General features: G+C 37.4%; 1 protein-coding gene across 18 annotated transcripts in view; it reads right to left on the bottom strand.

Annotated features, from left to right (window-relative positions):
- The window catches only part of FHIT (fragile histidine triad diadenosine triphosphatase), a 1,440,192-nt gene that overhangs the window by 1,095,970 nt on the left and 325,707 nt on the right, over nt 1–18,515 (bottom strand). For 8 of the 18 annotated variants that reach the window (XM_060163991.1, XM_060163990.1, XM_060164000.1 and 5 more), the window contains one exon: nt 15,985–16,114. The exons of the other annotated variants lie outside the window; for them this stretch is intronic. The gene's annotated coding sequence lies outside the window, so the exon portion shown is untranslated. The remainder of the gene's footprint in view (nt 1–15,984; nt 16,115–18,515) is intronic. 18 annotated transcript variants of the gene reach the window in all.

Genomic DNA, 18,515 nt, shown 5'->3' with positions numbered 1-18,515 from the left:
AGAGATCAGTCCACTCTGTGTCCCACTGTCACTGCCTGGCCCAGCAAACATTTACTTACCAACCTTTTGCTTTTCCAAATCCATGTCAATGGCCTTCCTTCCCTTTGAAGTCCCAAACCACTACCCTCAACATCCTCTTTTGTCTTCAGCTGAAGATGCTGCTTAAGGTGAGGGTTTCAGTCATCCTAATGAATTACTCAATTTTCCTGGGTCTCTCCCATGTAAACATGTTATTAAACTTTTCTTTGACTTTCTCCTCTTAATCTTTCTCACTTCGATTTAATTCTTAGAACAGCTGGAAGGACCTAGAAGGGTAGAGGAAAATTTCTTCCTCCCCAACAAAAGACAGAAAATATTTAACCATGTATTTTGCACTTAGGATGTTTGGTTTTTCTTCTTAATATCATGAACAGCTCTACAACAAAATTACTTAAAGACACATGCCTTTGTGAATTTGTCAAGATATTTCTTTAAGATAAATATATAGACACAGAATTGTTGGATCAAACAGTATACAAGATTTTTTTATATACACAGCTGACTTGCCACCAGCAGTATTTGAAAATAACTGTTTCCTTCACTCACACCTCACCCACTTAGTGTAAGCATTCTCCCTAATGCTTTTTTATCTCAATTTCTTAACACAAGACTGAACAGCAATGAAAAGCTCCACGAAAGTACAAGACGAGCAAATTCAGAACAAAATATTACTGATGCGTGTCTAAAACATTGTAAAACTCCTCCGAGTCTCTGAACAATCTATTGATCTCTGAACAATCTATTGAAACATCTGAGAAACCACTTCATTCAAAGATGAAGATTTTTTTTTTTACTCTGCCTATACAGCTTGGTCTTTAAGACTTTAAAATCCGGTGCAACTTCTTAACAGCCCTTTCCATTTAGTAGGAGCTCAAGCTTGGTTCTGATTATAAATAAATAGGAAGGTTTCTAGCCAAGAAGCATAGACCCAAGGAAGTTGTGAGAAGAAACTTACATGAAAGCTTCTCCCATTAGAGCTGAACTAATTAAAACTCCATGATAATTCTCCCTCATCAGTTACTGGCTAAACACATTTGCCTTAGAAATTTTTACTTCAGGTTCTAGTCTAATGGCCCACACTTCCAAATTACACTTTTAATTAAAAAGCAACAACATGGAATTTTTCTTTTCACAACCATCTGTGCTTTCCCAAGAACATGTGACTGCTACTGATAAATCTACTACTTTGCACACCCCAATCTTTATGTTTAGGGTTCGAAAAACTTAGGAAAATAACGCTGTTCCATAAAAACAGTATGTGATCAGAAACACCTGCTTTAAAATTCAATGTTTGGTATGTGATGCTTCTTAACAAGTGTTTATTAAACTGCATAATTTCAAAGCCTGAAGTGGTATACTGCAATGTTTTCCTGGGAGTTGATCACATTTACATATCCTTTTACACTTCCTGTGAAATTAATATTGCCTTTTGTATCTTGAACTTAGCTAATATAACTTGCCATTTCTACTTTTCATTGCTATGAGTAATATAGAGTGGACCCCCAAAGGGACCCCTGCAATGCCTACATAAGCTTTATTCCCTCACTGTTACATTTCTTCATATGAATACATTAAATCAAGATTAATAAATCTTTGCAGAATTCACTGGTCTTGCAAAAAGGCAAGATTCATAATGGTAAAGGCTGCCCAGTGAATAAAGGAAAACTTAAAACTGGAGCCAAAGGCCAGGGTTCACAGAGCCCTTGTCACATCCAACAGCTTGCCAGAGATCCTTCAAAAGAAGGGAACATTTCCACAACTGCTCAACGTCTAGGCAAGAGTGGCTTCATCACCAAGAACCAAAACCCAGCTGGTAATAACTAGACCTCTTTCTCTCAAGGATACATCTCTGTCAAACATTAAAACCTGACCATAATTTCAGGATTCTTAAAATTCCACCTGAGGCACATAGGGGTGGAAATGGGATGATAATCAAAGAAAGTGGATGGTAGAGGCTGAGAAAAGAGGAACATCAGGAGTAGCTAAGAAGCTCCACAAAGCAAATCAAAGGCAGAAAATGGAAATCTTTGGAAATACCACATACCACACTAGACAAAGGTCACTGGAGGCCTCAAAGGATCATCCCCCACTCATCTGCCCTGTAGTGGAGGAAAAATAATTTTCTCTCTACCCTTCTGAGTTCTTGGCTGAGACCCCTATAAAATGAGATTTAAAGGAGAAAAACATATTTAATTACATACATAGGTACAGGAGTCCACAAAGATGAGACTCAAAAGGCAGCCAGAGGATTGAAGCCAATGCACCATCCTGAGCTAAGGAAAGGGATAGGGGTCTGATGCTTCAAAAACAGGAAGGCAATTCACAGGAACGTGAGAGGAGGAGATGTTTTGAAAACAAAGGTCATCTTGCCAGGCAGGTAAGTCTCTCTGGTGAAAAAGTTCTCTGGCAATAGGTATCTTCCATTCTAATGTAAATTTCCTTTAAAAAGGTAGATTTCCCTTATAAAATGTAGATTTCCCTTACAATGTAGTTTTTCCCTACAAAAATGTAGATCTACAAATGATAGAATTCCCTAACTTCTACTGTTTTCAGAGCTTCTCCTGTGTTGCAGTTTCTTAAATATAATCAGCTTAAAATAATCCTTATGTCAAAGAGGCATATTTTGGGGTTACCCATTCTGCTCCCCTTTACCACCTCCCCCCCGCCCCCCCCCCACACAGCAGCTGCTTTGTCTAGTTGACAATTTAGTCAAGGCCAGGAAACCTAAATGGCAATCTGAAGGAAAAGTTGGGGGCAACTTCAAGATACCTGACCTGGGATAAATACCCCATACCCTGTCAGAAAGCACTTTCTACCATGCCTTGTACAGCTCTCATTTATTCTTCTACTTGAAGTTCATCTCCAATTTGGTCAAGAAGCAGAGTAATGGGATTCAGGGCCAGGATTAGAGTGAGGCAAGTGAGACAATCACCTCAAGTACAAAACTTAAGGAGCGCTAAAAAAACAAAACAAAAAACAAAACCCCTCAGTAATCAAGATTATACTTCAGATGAGATTGGGCACATTCAGGGTGGTATGGCCATAGACCAAGATGAAACTTCAATGCAATATTTTTAAAAATCAAAATTGATGTGAAAAAATTAATGGTGATCAAAATATCAAAATTTTAAATAAAGATTAATGCCATGCTGAATCACATTTAAGCCTGCATATGCACTCCTATTTATAGGTTTTCATGTATTTTGTTAATTTTTTTGGAGGACACTGAAGCCAGAATTTATTACAATGTCAATTTTGTAGCTTTAATGGGTACAAAGTATATAACATTTTCAACATTTATTTCTTTATCTTGTTTTCAATGGGGAGAATTGTCATCTTTGACATTTTCTCATTAGTAGTAATGATCTTAAATGATTTTAAATTAATTTACTTAGTTTCATTCATTTAATTAACTTCATTTTTCTTTTGCCTCAGGCTCCAATATGGCTCAGCACAGCACTGGTCTTTATTTAAAATTTTTATATTTTGTTCATCATAGATTTTTTTGGCATTTATTTGATTTTGAAAATAATATTGACCTAAAATATCTTTTTTCTTGATCACTGAGTATTCTGACACTCTTAAATTGTGCAATGGTTGTTCCATCCAAGTCAAAGTTATAGCTATAGCCATTTCAGATATGCAACATAAATTAAAAAATGACTCTAAATGTGGACAGGAGTACAAGACATGTTAAGTGAGAGAAGCATCCTGCGGAATAATATGTAACTATGGGCTCATTTGTGCTTAATTTTTTTTTTAAATAACTCTAAGTCATCATATATCAAATATACATGGATGGTAATGTTACACAGCTCAGGGTCGGCTGCTCGCAGCTTGAAAGCCAATACTCGAGAGACAAATGTTGATTGGAAAAGAAAGATTGCTATATTCAGGAGGCCAGCAACCTGGAGAGAAGGTGGGCTCATGTCTGAAAACCAACTCCAAAGATTCTGCTCAACCGTTAAAGTTTTTAAAGGGAGAAAGGGGAAGTTAATCACAGTTAATCATTTGAGGAGGTGGTCAGAGTCTTCATTATCTTTCACTGTGTGCAGACTTTCTTCTGATTGGTTGGTGGTGAGGTAACAGTGTGGTGCTCCAGGAATCTTGTGATCAGCCTGAAGTTACCACCTTCCACCTGGGCAGTGGCCTTAGTTCCAAGAGAAGAACTCAAAGATATATTGTTATGGTTCCTTGAGGAGGAACCAGGACCCTGCCCCATGGCTGCACTATAGTTTCTTGACTGCTCCTCCTTTGTTTCTGCATTCCCTGCCTTTTCTGATTAGCAACTGTCTGAATCTGCCCTTTGGAACTCAGGGAGGGTCAAGGAGGCTAAATGAAGACTATTTCCTATAAACAAGAAAGAGGGGACACGGAAAAGATTTGTACCTCAGAGGGCCCCACACGGTCCTGCTCCATTTCAGTAAAGGGTAAAGAATTTAGTCATTGAGGCAAGAGGTTCTCAATCATGTTACTGCAAAATAATACATTAGGTGCTCAAGTAACATGTTACTATCAATAATAACAACTAAAGCATTATTCTTTGCTAATCTTGATATCTTTGAAATATCCCTACAACAATGTGATTCTCACTCACTTGTAGCTAGGTACATTTTTTTAATTTCAGAGAAAATGTACTGGGAATTATAAGCAACCACTGTAGATTCAAGGGAGTTCATGGGCATCTCAACAATATGTGTCACTGAGCACCATTTTGCTTTGTTTTGTTTTGTTTTGAGGTTTTTTCAGTACGTGGTCAGTATTCCCTCTTTTCAATAATAGCAAACATCGTTTTGTTTGCTTTTTTAACCGGGCTTATGCAAGTATAATTTAAAAATAGTAAAATTTTCCCCTTTTAGTGTACATTTCTATGAATTTTGATGAACACATAGAGTCATATAACTGTCAGCTATAAATTGGCACTTGCCATCCACCTCTACAAGGATTAAATCATATGCTGCTGCAGCTGCTGACTTTCAACACCCTCTGAAAGGAGTTCAGGGTGGAGAGCAGAAATGAGGCATTCTGTGCTCTGGGAAAAACTGGCAGAACAGGTCTTCAGATAGTTAGATATCTTATGGGCCGATTTTATGAGTCCAATTCTTGTCTCTCCTCATATCTAGAAAAGCACTAAATTGCTTCATGGTGACGTCTGCTCGTGACTAGCAGTAACCTTCATGAGACTAGCAGATACCTTCTGCAAAAAACATGTGCTTGATTGCATGTACTCCCCTTTCACCAAAATCACATGTATACTGACCTTCCCCTCTACCTCTTTGGAGCAGTTTCTCAGAGCTATCTGAAATGCTGTCTCCCAGGCTATAGTCCTCACTTTGCCCCAGATAAAACTTAACTCACAACTCTCGCGTTGTGCATTTCTTTTTTAAGTCAGCATAACCAACATTAAAATGAAGATATAGAACAAATTTTAAAAGCCTATTTTTAGATGAGACTTAGAGAACAAAAACCACTTTTTAAGTTAAAAAAGTAATTGGGAGAAGCAAAAGAAAAACCCAGATTTGGGCCACCAAAGCCACTGAACACATCTAAGTGAGATAAAAGGCATGAAGCAAATACTCTGTAGAGCACAATTCAGTTATAAAAAAAAAAATCATCATATAATTAATTTAGCAATTCTATTGCTTTACACATAAGTGTGCATAATGCATCTAACTCATTAAGACACAACGTCTAGTCATATAATATTATCACAAGGTAACAAAGTTGCACTATTTTCTAGACATCTGGATTACTAAACCAATTTTACACATTTAATTCAGCTATTTGGTGTCATAAACACATAGCAAAAATTCACAGGGAAAAAAATGATTGTACATCTGGCACGAAGATGGCTCCAAGAATTCGACTTACGATGAGTAAATCATGTTTGTCTATCCTACTTCCTCCAGAGTATAAATACTCCAAATATAACTGTTTCCAAAGTAACCACGATCAAGAAAGGAGATTGCACAAAGGAGACAAGAATGAATAAGTTATATCCAGCCCTCTTTAAAGGCTGAGACTTCCCCTCAGGATAAGGAACCTGTAGTTTCTTATCCTTGGCAAGTTGGCCTATAAACCAAAATTGAGTGTCTCTTGTTTGCTCTTCCATCGCTAGTTTTGTAGCTTTGGTGCGCATCAGATTCTCCAGAGAGAGAGCCTAATTTTTAAGCCACGCATCATTCCTGTCTAGAACTTCTTTTACTCATTCATTCGTTTAGTTACTCTATGACGACTTCTATTTGCTGAGCCCTGGACTACGGATCCAAAATCCCAAACACCCCTGCCTAGGAGACTAGGAAAGATAAGGAGTCTGGAGTCTCCATTGTCCCCTTTTCCTCCCCAGCCATCAGCTTCTGTTAGCATTAATCCTGTGAGTTGTGGCAGCCCTTGAGATTCAACATGATTAGTCTTAAAATCAAGGGCAACTACTAACATCAATAATAAAACAAGTATTAGAAGAAAACATTAATTTCTTTACAACTTCGATGTGGGGAAAGCCTTTCTAACTATGATTCAAATCCAAATGTTAAAAAAAAATTAGGAAAAGATTGATAATTTTGACTATATGAAAATTTTAAAACTCTTTTGCACAGGAAAAAAAAAAACCATAAGCAAAGTCAAAAAACAAATGCATGCTAGAAAAAAGCATATACAATATATATAATAGATTAAGCACCAATCACTTGTTAAAAGTTAAAGGAAAAAAGGTATTCAAAACCCCAGTTCTTTGTATGAGCAAAATAAAGGAACAAGAAGGTCACAGAAAAGGATATAGAAATGGCCTTTAAACATATGAAAATATGCTTACCTTCACTTATAATAAGAGAAAAGCAAATTAAAGCTACAGTTAGAATTACAACAACTGTACTACACTGATATAAGAGGTTAACAATAGGAAACACTGGGTGTGGAGTACATGAGAACTCATACAATTTGTATTATCTTTACAACTTTTCTATAAATATAAACCTATTCTAAAATAAGACATTTATTTAAAAACAACTGCACCAAGATACTGTTTCTCACTTACCAGATTAGCAAAAGTTCAAAAGCTTGACAATATACTCTGTTGTCAAGGGTGTGGAGAAACAGTCCTTCTTTTGCACTGCTAGTGAGAACGCAAAAGGGTATAACCTGTATGAAGGGATATGTGGTATTGGCTAATAAAACTATGTATCTGTTTACTCATATATCCATCTACCTATTTATCTGTATGTTTACTTAACAGCAATGTCAGTTACAGCAATTCGCTCTAAACATATACCTTCAACCATAAAGGAGAAACAATAGACACAAAGTTATTCACTGTGGCCTTATTTCTAATAACAAAATACTTAACAATCTGAGCCATCCACAGGAACCACCCCGGTATATCACAAGAAGGAATACTAGTCAGCTGTAATAAAGAATAAGGAGGATTTTTATAAAATGATATGGAAAATTTGCCAGGTTAAAAAAAAGCAAAGTGAAAAAGAATATGTATAGTACACTACCTTCTGCATAAGAAAGGACAGAAAGTAAGCATTTGTATATATGTATGTATTTGCTAGTTTTGTAATAAACACCTGAAGGATAAACTGGAAACTAATGAAAACATTTACTATGGAGGGTAGGTAAGACCTGGGTTGAAAGGGTAGGCATGAAATAGGACTTCCTTGGACAACTTTTTATCTAAGTTTGGCTTTCAAACCATGTAAAGTTTTACATATTCAAATAGAAAAAGATGGAAAAAATAAAACCTAAACTTGCATGCAAACAGGAAAAGAAGTAGAAGGTATGCTATATTGATAAAAATAACCACAGAGGACAAAAAATGAATTCCAGTAAGTTTTGAGTCTGGTACTCTGAATGTATATTCACAGTGGAGCATTTAGTACAAAAAGAAGTACAAATTAATCTTGAACTTTACTTAGTAGATTGGTTGTTGGAAGTAGTACTGATGTAGTATTTCTGACACTATTTTCTGAATGTTATAGGATAGAGCAAATGAATCAATACATTGAACTCTCACAGTGGAATAAAGGAGATACGGATAAGGAATGAGGGTAGCTGAAGAAGAATTTTGTGATGTTGGATTTGAAATGTAGGTTATTACATATATAGTATATACATGTATATACACATAAATACATACATATATCTTAGAAGTAATGACACCAAAGTATCAATGATCCCACCTAGTAGCCAAATCTTTGTTCCTAAATTCTATTCCCCACTAAAGGGAGGCAGTACTCTTTGAAGAAATGACTTATTCTTGATCAGGACTAGGGAAAATACAATGTAAGCTTAAAAGATCTTATTTTCTTCAAGGGCATACTCAAAACTGACAGAGACATGTCAAAAGGACACAGGAACTAGATTAGAGGGGATCCTACTGGCTAACCTGGGGACAATTTGAGCATCACTAAAGAATAAGGATCTGTTTATATAGTTATATTTAATTTGTGGAACTTCCTTGAGCTATACACATATGATTTGTGCATCTTCTGTAAGCTGACTTTACTTAATACAAAGTTTGAAAAAAAAAATCTGTGATAAAAGCAGCAAAGAAAACACATATTTTATTTTAGCTGAAAGAAGTACCATACTGTATGAGTAAATTGTTCCAGCTAGGATGATAATAATCCAATCCTACTACGGGTATGGGGAGGAGGAGCTCTTTTGTTACCAAAGAATATCAGCTAATAAATATATAAGGCTAATACAATTAGAAGAACACCAACAGGCAAGATTCATCCATGAATAATGAAACAAATGGATGAAAAGTTCTTGGTAAACAGAATATTCACCCACTCTCAAAATATCACCTCACAGATTACTTACTAATTGCAAAGCAAAAAACAAATCTCAATAAAACACATACCTTCCAAAATTTGAGGTATTTGGAGAATATCACCTTAATCAAGTGATCATATGGCATCACCAAGAATGATACAAAAAATTAGGTGCCTCTGATATGATGCAATGTGAAGTATACAATATCACCTAGGTAGTATTTTAGCCAAAAATGTTTAAACTAAATCTAATTATGAGGAAACAACTGGACAAATCCACATTGCGTGGCATTCCAAGACACTGGCTTGGAAACTTCAAAAATATTAACTCACGAAAGATAAATAAAAGTAGGAGACTATTCTAGATTAAAGAGTCCAAAGCAGTGCAACAACTAAAGAAATGTGTAATCTGAGTGGATTTATAGAAAAGAAAATAGAAATAAGGAAAAAGGGACACTACAAGGTACAAGGGACATTAATGGGGACATCTGACTATATTTGATAACATAGTGTTTAAATTTCTTGGGTGTGATAATAGTATTATGGTTACACATTGATCTTAGGAGACACGAGGTTAAATGTCAGGTGGAAATACAATGTCTACAGCTGAATTGCAATTAGTTTTCAAAAGTATATAAATGAGAAAAAGAAAGCAAATGAACAACAGTGCCAAAATATTAATGAATAACTGAATTCCTGTGAAAGGTATTTGGGTATCTGTTGTTCTCTCAATTTTTCTTAAGTTTTAATATTTTCAAAGTAAAAAATTGGGAGGAAAATAATTGGGATAGACTGTAAAAAAAAAATCAAGGACAGTTAGCATTTTCTAAATGCTTGCTATGTGTCAGGCCCTATTCATAAGGGGATTTCAATAGTAACTCATTTAATCCTCATAATTCTATGTGATTGATAGTAATACTTCTACAGATGAGGAAATTGAATACTATAGAGAGAAAATAACTTGCCCAAGCTAGTAATCAGAGTAGTTAGGATTTGAACCTAAGAAATTTAGATTCAGAGTTCATTATCATAGACACAATATTTTTCTGCCCTTCAAATAAATAATAAATCAGATTATTGAAACATACTTATTGTATAATATGAAATAATATGATTAGTAGAACAAATATATTAATCACATCAGCCTAATGATTATACCTATCTGATATTTCCTACATGCCCAACACAGAATTCTGGAGGGTTCAATTGGTTCTGATTAGTTCTCTTTCCTATGCTGGAAAATAAGACCAGCAATAACTGGAGGCCAATGAACATCCTGGGGTGGGGTGGAGGGTTGATTTTTATTACCATAGTATCTTCAGTTATGGGTATTATTTTTAAAACAGAGAATATAGAGAAAGTTAAAGAATCAATATTTATAACTAGTAGGTTTAAAAAATCAAAGAAAAAGGAACAAAAGTACAGGTGCTTTGAGGTTTGGATTATGATAAAAATGCCATTATAAAGCAATCCATTTCCCCAGATTGTAGCAGCTAAAGACCCTAACACAGTAAAAATTACATCATTAGGCAGTTAATCAGCTTTCTCTCACAGTGACTCAATGGGGTGCCTTCTTTAACTCAATACAGTAACCAGCTCACCAACAGTATCTAAAAAAGAGAAAAGTTACAAGAATAAAAAAATTGACACAAAAAGCTATGGAGAAGAGAGACTGAAACAGACAAAAGCGGTTGTATTATAAAAGAAAGTGAGAAATGGAAAGGGAAATGTCAGGAATCAAAGGTTAAAAGAGAAAAGATCAGGATTAAAAAAAAAAAAAGATATTCAAGTCTCTTATAAAAGAAAAGGGACAAGTCGAGAGATAAAAATCATGACCAGAGTTGAAGCCTGAAAACACAAGGCAACAGACAAAAAGAAGTGGTATTAGCAGTGCCATTCACTCACTCATTTACTCATTCATTTAACATCTAGAATATAGAAGGTACTTTGTGGACCTTTGAGAGACACAAAAATGATAAGCAGGGACCCCGGTCCTCAAAGAGCCTAGCTGCTCAAGATATTCTCATTTTTGCATGTTCCTATTTTTTAAATGTGATTTTAATTATTGATGCCATACCTTAGTTAACTGTGGTTGTTAATTTTATATCTCAACTTGATTGGAACACAGGGTGCCCAGATTAAACATTATTTCTAGGTGTGTTTTTGAGGGTGTTTCTAGATAAGAGGGCATCATCCAATCCAGTGAGGGCCTGAATAGAACAAAAAGACAGAGAAAAGGGAAATGCATCCTCTCTGCCTGACTGATTAAGCTGGGACAGTCTTCTGCCATCAACTGTGACTTGCACCATCCGCCTTCTGGTTCTTAAAACTACACCACCAGCATTCCTGGATCTCCAGCTTACAGATGACAGATTGTGCAACTTCTCAGCTTCCATAATCATATAAATCAATTCCTATATATAATAAATATATTTATTTATTCCTTTATAAATAAACACACACACACACACACACACACACACAGGTAAACAGCTTTTGGCAGGAAAGAGCACTTTGCAGGAGGCCCCTTTTGTCTTGTCACTTTAGCAAAGCTATATTGCAGGGTTCCCCAACCCCATGGGCCGTGGTCCACGGCCTGTTAGGAAGCTGGCCGCACAGCAGGAGGTGAGCAGTGGGCGAGCAAACGAAGCTTCATCTGCCGCTCCCCATTACTGCCTGAACCATTCTACTCCCCCACCCCGGTCCGTGGAAAAACTGGCTTCCACAAAACCAGTCCCTGGTGCCAAAAAGGTTGGGGACAACTGCTATATTGTAACTAACCTTAAGCCAGGCACTATTCATCTCTGGCCCAAGCACACTTTCAAATCTTTTGATCACACAATACCTTGCCTAACCTGTTGGTTCTTTCCTTACATCAAAGAAATAGAAATGAAGAATAAGTAATTAACAGATAACTAAATCTCTTCCCTAGCTTCCCCTTCGGTAATCTTGTGAACAAACTGTGTGAACAAAATAGCATCTAAAGAAAGATCACAAGAAGTCAACAAGCCTACACGTAGTGGAAAATGGCAATGAGTCTGATCCCCTATCTCAATGATTAACTGAGATTTTTTCTCCTTTTCTCTTTAAAAACGTTCATGGCTGAGCAGAGTCTTCTGAGTTGGTTTTGGGACACAAGTCCACCTTCTCCCCAGATTGCCAGCTTTCTGATTAAAAACAACTTTTTCCATTTCTACCAACACTTGCCTCTTGAGTATTGATTTTCAAGCAGCGAGCAGCTGGACCTGAGTTCGGTAACACACACACACACACACACACACACACACACACACACACACAAATACCTCCTATTGGTTCTGTTTTTCAGAAGAACCTTAATACACTAATATTCTCATACTCAGCACGTACTTCCAAATATTACAGCAGTTACATCATCCATAAAAGAGGGTACTTCTTAATGGCAACTGCTGTACTGAAGGAGTTTATTATGAAAGGAGATGTGTTCACATTTCTGATATACTGATAGTATCATCATTAATTGAAGCAGCATCATAAAGTGGTGCTATGATGTATAGATACTTTCAACTCTGGAAACATATCATCCATTTTCTTTTCATTATCTTATTCCAGAAAGGTGAACATCGGCAAAGGACAAGGAAATCTAAAGGAAGCAGAAAGACAGATAAGGAGTTTAGGAATCAAGTTTTCACTTTCTTTGTAATTTTCCACAGGACTTCTATGAAAAAAAGCAATACTGACCAATGGAGTATTTTTCATATTGTGTCTGAGAACGAATTCTGGGTAAAGGAAGATACAACAAGGGAGAGGCTCTCAACCAGATATCCTTTCCCAGTATCTCACATGCAGAAAACACCTAAGTGAGGTTTACTTGAAAGAAAATCAGAAATTGACCTCCCAGCCTGCCTGTGTATGGTTTCTGCTCTTACTAACGTCAGCTTAATCCCTGAAGAGAGCTGAAAATTCAAGTTTAAATGGGTGTTTCATACATCCAATTTAGAGGACCCACCTCTACCCCCCAGGTCAACAAAAGAGGGTGAAGAGCATGGAAGTCAACACCCATTATTTAGACTGATCAACATCTGACTCCCTTACGGCACTGCGCCTCCCCAACTCATTGTTTTCTCCTGGGATCTCAACTGAGGTGTCTCATCTCCCTCACCAGAGGTAGGAATGTGACTCAAGCTAACCAATCTGAGTCATCTGGGGGGATTTATATGAATCAGCTGTAAGAGAATGGCTCTTCTGAGAACATGGGTAGTATTAAAAAAAAACAAAGAAGAAGGAAACAGGCCCAGAATGGAGTCACTTGCGCTAAGCCCCATGTCAACAAATCAAGAGTTAATACCTAATCTAATTGTAGTTTCAGCCTCTCCTAGAAATGTAATCTTAACGAGTCAGTCTGAAATTTCCTGGCCAGCACTGGTGAGATAATCCATCTGATGGAACTCTGCCATCCCCCAAGAAGGTAACTTTGCCTGAAACAATCCTTTCTTTTATTTATGACTTTCTTATCCCACCCGCTTTCTGCCCTTTCCTTGTCTGAGGCTCTTTGGAGCCCTTTTCTATCTACTAGACGGGATGCTGCCTGATTCATGAATCGCTGAATAAAGCCAATTAGATCTTCAAATTCACTCAGTTGAATTTTGTTTTTTAATAGTAGTTAAATTCACACCACCAAAAGGACTTAGACTGAAGGAAAATTAAGAGCATGTAGAGAAGAAATGGGCTATGAGATGGGGAGGAGCAGAGGCAAATTAACCATGAAGCTATTGCAACTTAAGTTTCCAGGTCCTTTTAGAGCAATGTGGTCATTTATGATCTTTTAATAAAGAAGCTTCTTCAAACTGTGTAAACTTCAGGCTACACAAAACCTAGATTCACCCTTGGAAGAAACAGTTTTGAATCTACAATGAAGCACCTATAGCCATCCATGACAAAAGTCAGGTTCATCCCACTGGAAACTGAAATTATGTGAGCCAAAATTCCCATTTTCATTTCTCTCGGGATATCCTGAATTCAGTTTTACCCACTTACAACTGAAGGGTAGGAGAATATGTCACCCCAAAATATGACTCTTCAGCATAAGGATTATTTTGAGCCAATTATTGTAAGAAACAGCAGACACAGGAGAAGCTCTGAAAATAGAGTAGAACTTGCCCTTTTGTGAGAGATATTTACATTTATAAAGGAAATCTCCATTAGTAAGTGTCTCCCTCTCTGTACCAAGAAGAGAAGGATGACTAAATCACAAGAGAATCTTTTCAATGGAGAAGGCATTAAATCTACAGAACAAATCTTACCCTGGTTTACCACGCTCTTCCTAGTAAACTCCCATAACTACCTACCCCAACCCTCCTTATCTTTCTTATGTCTTTAGCTGAAGATGGTATTTAAGGTAGTAGATGCACCATCTCAGGAAGTTACTCAGTTTTTCTGGGTATCTCCCATGTATACAGGAAGTATACAGGTTAATAAATTTCTGTTTGTTTTTCTCCTGTTAATCTTTTATTACTGGGAGGTTTGGGGTGGTCTCAGCCAAGAATTCAGAAGGGCAGAGGGGAAATTATTTTTCCTCCTCTACATAACCAAAAGAATTTGGAGAATTTACGAAAACAATAAACTTAACTTCCTCTCAGGAAAATAGTATGAATCAATACTACTTTCAACTTTCAAAACATATATATTATAAGCTATTACTTTGCTTTTGTCCAAATTTCAGAATGTTGCTAACAGAAAGTTCCCACATCAGATTTAAGCAATTTTAATAAAACAAACCATAGGACAACCTTTACAGATTTTTCAAAGATATTTTTCCTTTAATTAATTAGCAATAAATGAAAAAAAGAAAGATTAAGCTGACACTACAAAAAGTCTCATTTGATAATAACCTTTTGGGACTTCCCTGGTGGAGCTGTGATTAAGAGTCCTCCTGCCAATGCAGGGGACACGGGTTCATGCCCTGGTCCGGGAAGATCCCACATGCTGCAGAGCTACTAAGCCCGTGCACCACAACTACTGAGCCTGCACTCTACAGCCCACGCGACACAACTACTGAAGCCCACGCGACACAACTACTGAAGCCCACACGCCTAGAGTCCGTGCTCCGCAACAAGAGAAGCCACCACAATGAGAAGCCCATGCACCTCGACGAAGAGTAGCCCCTGCTCACCTCAACTAGAGAAAGCCCGTGCGCAGCAACGAAGACCCAACACAGCCAAAAATAAATAAATTAATTAAAATAATGATAATAATAAGTGTAACCTTTTTATGTTGTGTGTTTACCAAATGTAGTTTTATTTCTTCATTGCACAGAGTACTTATTTTCTACTGAGCGTTCCATTTAAATTCTCCTCTCTTGGCCAATCCACATGATTGCTAAGGAATCCATTCATAATACTTTATGTGTCAAACCCCTCCCAGCAGTGCTTTGTCACCCACAGTCTCCTCGAAACAAATTACATTAGATATCTAAGACTCTTGGAAATCTGCAAGAAAAGCATATTCAGCAATGTTTCACTTAAGCAAGCCTCTGCCTTCTTGGAATTTTTCTTTGAAGAACATAATTTAGAAAGTGGTAAAATTTAATGGAGGATATTCCACACTTTTCTGAAGAAATGGGCTAACATGCAAACTAATAAAGGTCCAGAGTTCTTCCACGTAGTTCCAAGGAAATAAAACGTGCTTATTAAATATTTCTCAAAAGGTACTTACAATACTACATTTGTTGGAAAAATTAGATATTTATCTTAAAAGAAACATGAAATATTTCATGTCCAAAAGATCAGGAAATCAATCGAAATGGACCATTTGTCTTGTAAATGATTCATTCAGAATGACAAAGAAAATCACTGTTGTACCAGGAAGTGACCAGCTCATTTTGAAGAAAAGCAGGCAGTCGGAGAAACATGGATTTTGTGATTTTGAAGAAAATCACTGTTACTTCCGAGCAATGATTCAAGTCCCAATCAAGTCCTGTCACCACCCCTGTACACCTTGCCTCTTCACCTAAAGAAGACAATAAAATTTGTACTGACCCCTCCAAAAAGTGTGCAGCCAAATGATCTCACTTTAAAGAACTCTGTATACACACACACACACACTCTCTCTCACACACACCCCTCCATCACCACCATCATGTTGCAGAACAGCCACCTCAGCAGTAAAGAGATTTGAGAGTTAAGTAAACCTTCTAGCCAGAGGTCCTGGTGTCCTGGTGTCTTCATCTAATCCCAAGTCACTATGGAGTAGGTCCCTGCAGGGCACTGGCTTTGGTGCCACAGAGCACTGCCATTTCCAGCACTGCCAGTTCCTTTAACCTTCAAGAGAGCAGAGAAGAGGCATTCAAACCGACGAGTAAAGAGATGTCCTGGCCGTCTAATTTCAAAGTAGGTCATATCAGAGTCTTTTATGGTTTTTAGAAGTATTTTATGCTACTCTGATGGAAACCTAAAACAGTAGTAGCTTCTGTCTGATAAATGCCATAGAGGGGGAAACAGTAAGTCTAAAGCAAAGGGAGGGGGGTGAAATTATTTTGCTGCAATAGGCAACACAGTGAAAACAAGAGACTACTGAAGTTTAAACAAATCATCTATATTTATTCTGGTAAAGACTTTCCTCATATCAGCACTTTAAATACCACTGTAAAATGCTGACAATAATTATGTGAATGTTGCTACAAAAAATTAAATTTCCCAACTAATGGGTTTCAAAGGTGTTTCCGCTCCTGCCTTACACACATATACACAGACAGACAGACACACACACACACACGTGCACATGCACAAGAACATTTCGGGTATCTCTGTTAGGATTTCCCAAAGTCAACTATACTGTATGGAACGAAAATATCTATACTCCTCCTACTACCACCATTACTACCAAGAAACAAGTCCAAAAAGAAAGAATGTGAGCCATAATACACTAACCTGAGGCCTGTGTTAGGCTTGTAGTTGGAAGCAGTGTGGCAGAGTAGTTATCAACCTGAACTTTGGAGTCACATCATACAGAACTGAATCCTATCTTAGTCACTGGGTGACTAGGGCTAGTAACTAAACCTCCCTGAACCCCAGTTTCCTCATCTGCAAAATGGTGACAGTCATGTATGTTATAGGAATTAAATGATGAAATGTATATAAAGCACTTAGTACAGATTCTGGCTCACAACAAAGCACTTGTGAAGTGTAGAGTAATTGCCATCATTATTACCATTATCAACAATTGCCACAGAGCATGCTTCTTGGTTAAACAGACACGAAGCTTAGGGGAATAAAGTCACTCTCAGGAAAGTTAGACTTTAAGAAAATAGAACTTGCCTAGTACTTTGGTTAAAATGCACATTTGTCTGACTTTATATGTTTGGCATTGGCATGTCTAATGGGCAGCTGATACAGCCTGTGCAGGATCTGCAATCTCAACAGAAAGGCAAGTATAACCTTCCTGGTTGTAATAAGCAACTTGTTAATCTTTGGATGAATGGACTTCCCTGCTTTGACCTTTTCTACTCAAAATGTGGCCCACAGACCAGAACATCAGCAGCACCAGGGAACTTGTTAGAAATGCAGCATCTCAGGCCCCACCCCTAATCTACAGAATCAGAATTTTAACAAGAACCCTAGGTGATTTGTATGCACATTAAAGCTCAAAAAGCACTATTGTAGACCACAAAATTTAATATACAACTTAACCCATTTTGGATGTGTTTCTGTAATCTCTGCTGTACAATAAACCACTCCAAAACTAGTGACTTAAAACAATAAGAATAACAACCATTTATTTGTCCTTCTGTTTGGGCAGCCCTTAGTGGGACAACTCATCTCTCTGCTCCACATAATGTTGACCGGGGCAGTCCAGCTGGGACTGCAAGATCCAAGTTGGCTTCCCTTCCCTCCATGCCCCTCGGCTGATATGACTGGGACAGCTGGGGGATGGCCGGGCCTCTCTCCATATCTTCGTAATCCTCCACGAACTCAATCCCGATGACCTCTCTCTTGCTGCATAACCAGACTTCTTAAAGAGATGGCACAGGGCTCTAAAGAGTGTTTATCTCCAGCCAACCTAAAGTCTAGCTGGACTCAGAACTGACACAGTGTTATTTCTGCCATTTTCTATTGGCCAAAAAAAGTCAAAATGTCAACCAAAACTCACGGGGAGGGAAAGAGGACTTTATCTCCTTACGGGAGAAGAGACATGCACAGACAGAAATGGAAGAATTTGTTGCAACCATCTTCTCAGACCAGTTACGTACGACAGGGTGTCGTTCCTTTATCATTTCCTTTCTCTCCCGGTTCTTGTGATTGGTAAAAACATCCACTTCATTTCGATTACACGATTATATACATGCCCCCATTGGGAGCATAAGGAATTTTAAGGCCTGATATCTCCCCTCAAGGGTCTTGTTATAATAAAATTGGTGAAATAAGGCATGTATATCTTAAAATTTTAATAACAATAAAATGCTGTAATAATAAAATATTTAAGTAGCAGTACCAGATAATAATAGAAGTGACGGCCTAAGGCTGTGAACCATTCATTTAATTAATTGTGTACACAGTAGCCACTTTGAGTGCTCAGGGAAGAGCATGGAAGTGGAGAAAAAGGGACCATGGAAGAGGAGGGATGTATAGCCTGAGCTGAGGAAGATTTGCAAAGGAAGAGTTAGATAGATTTCCAAAAAAAAAAGACCCAATGAAACATACTTGAAGGATAACAGAACCAAGG

This window comes from Lagenorhynchus albirostris, chromosome 10 (assembly GCF_949774975.1).
Source record: "Lagenorhynchus albirostris chromosome 10, mLagAlb1.1, whole genome shotgun sequence".
Taxonomy (NCBI): Eukaryota; Metazoa; Chordata; class Mammalia; order Artiodactyla; family Delphinidae; genus Lagenorhynchus; species Lagenorhynchus albirostris.
This window is presented reverse-complemented; position numbering and strand designations above follow the sequence as displayed.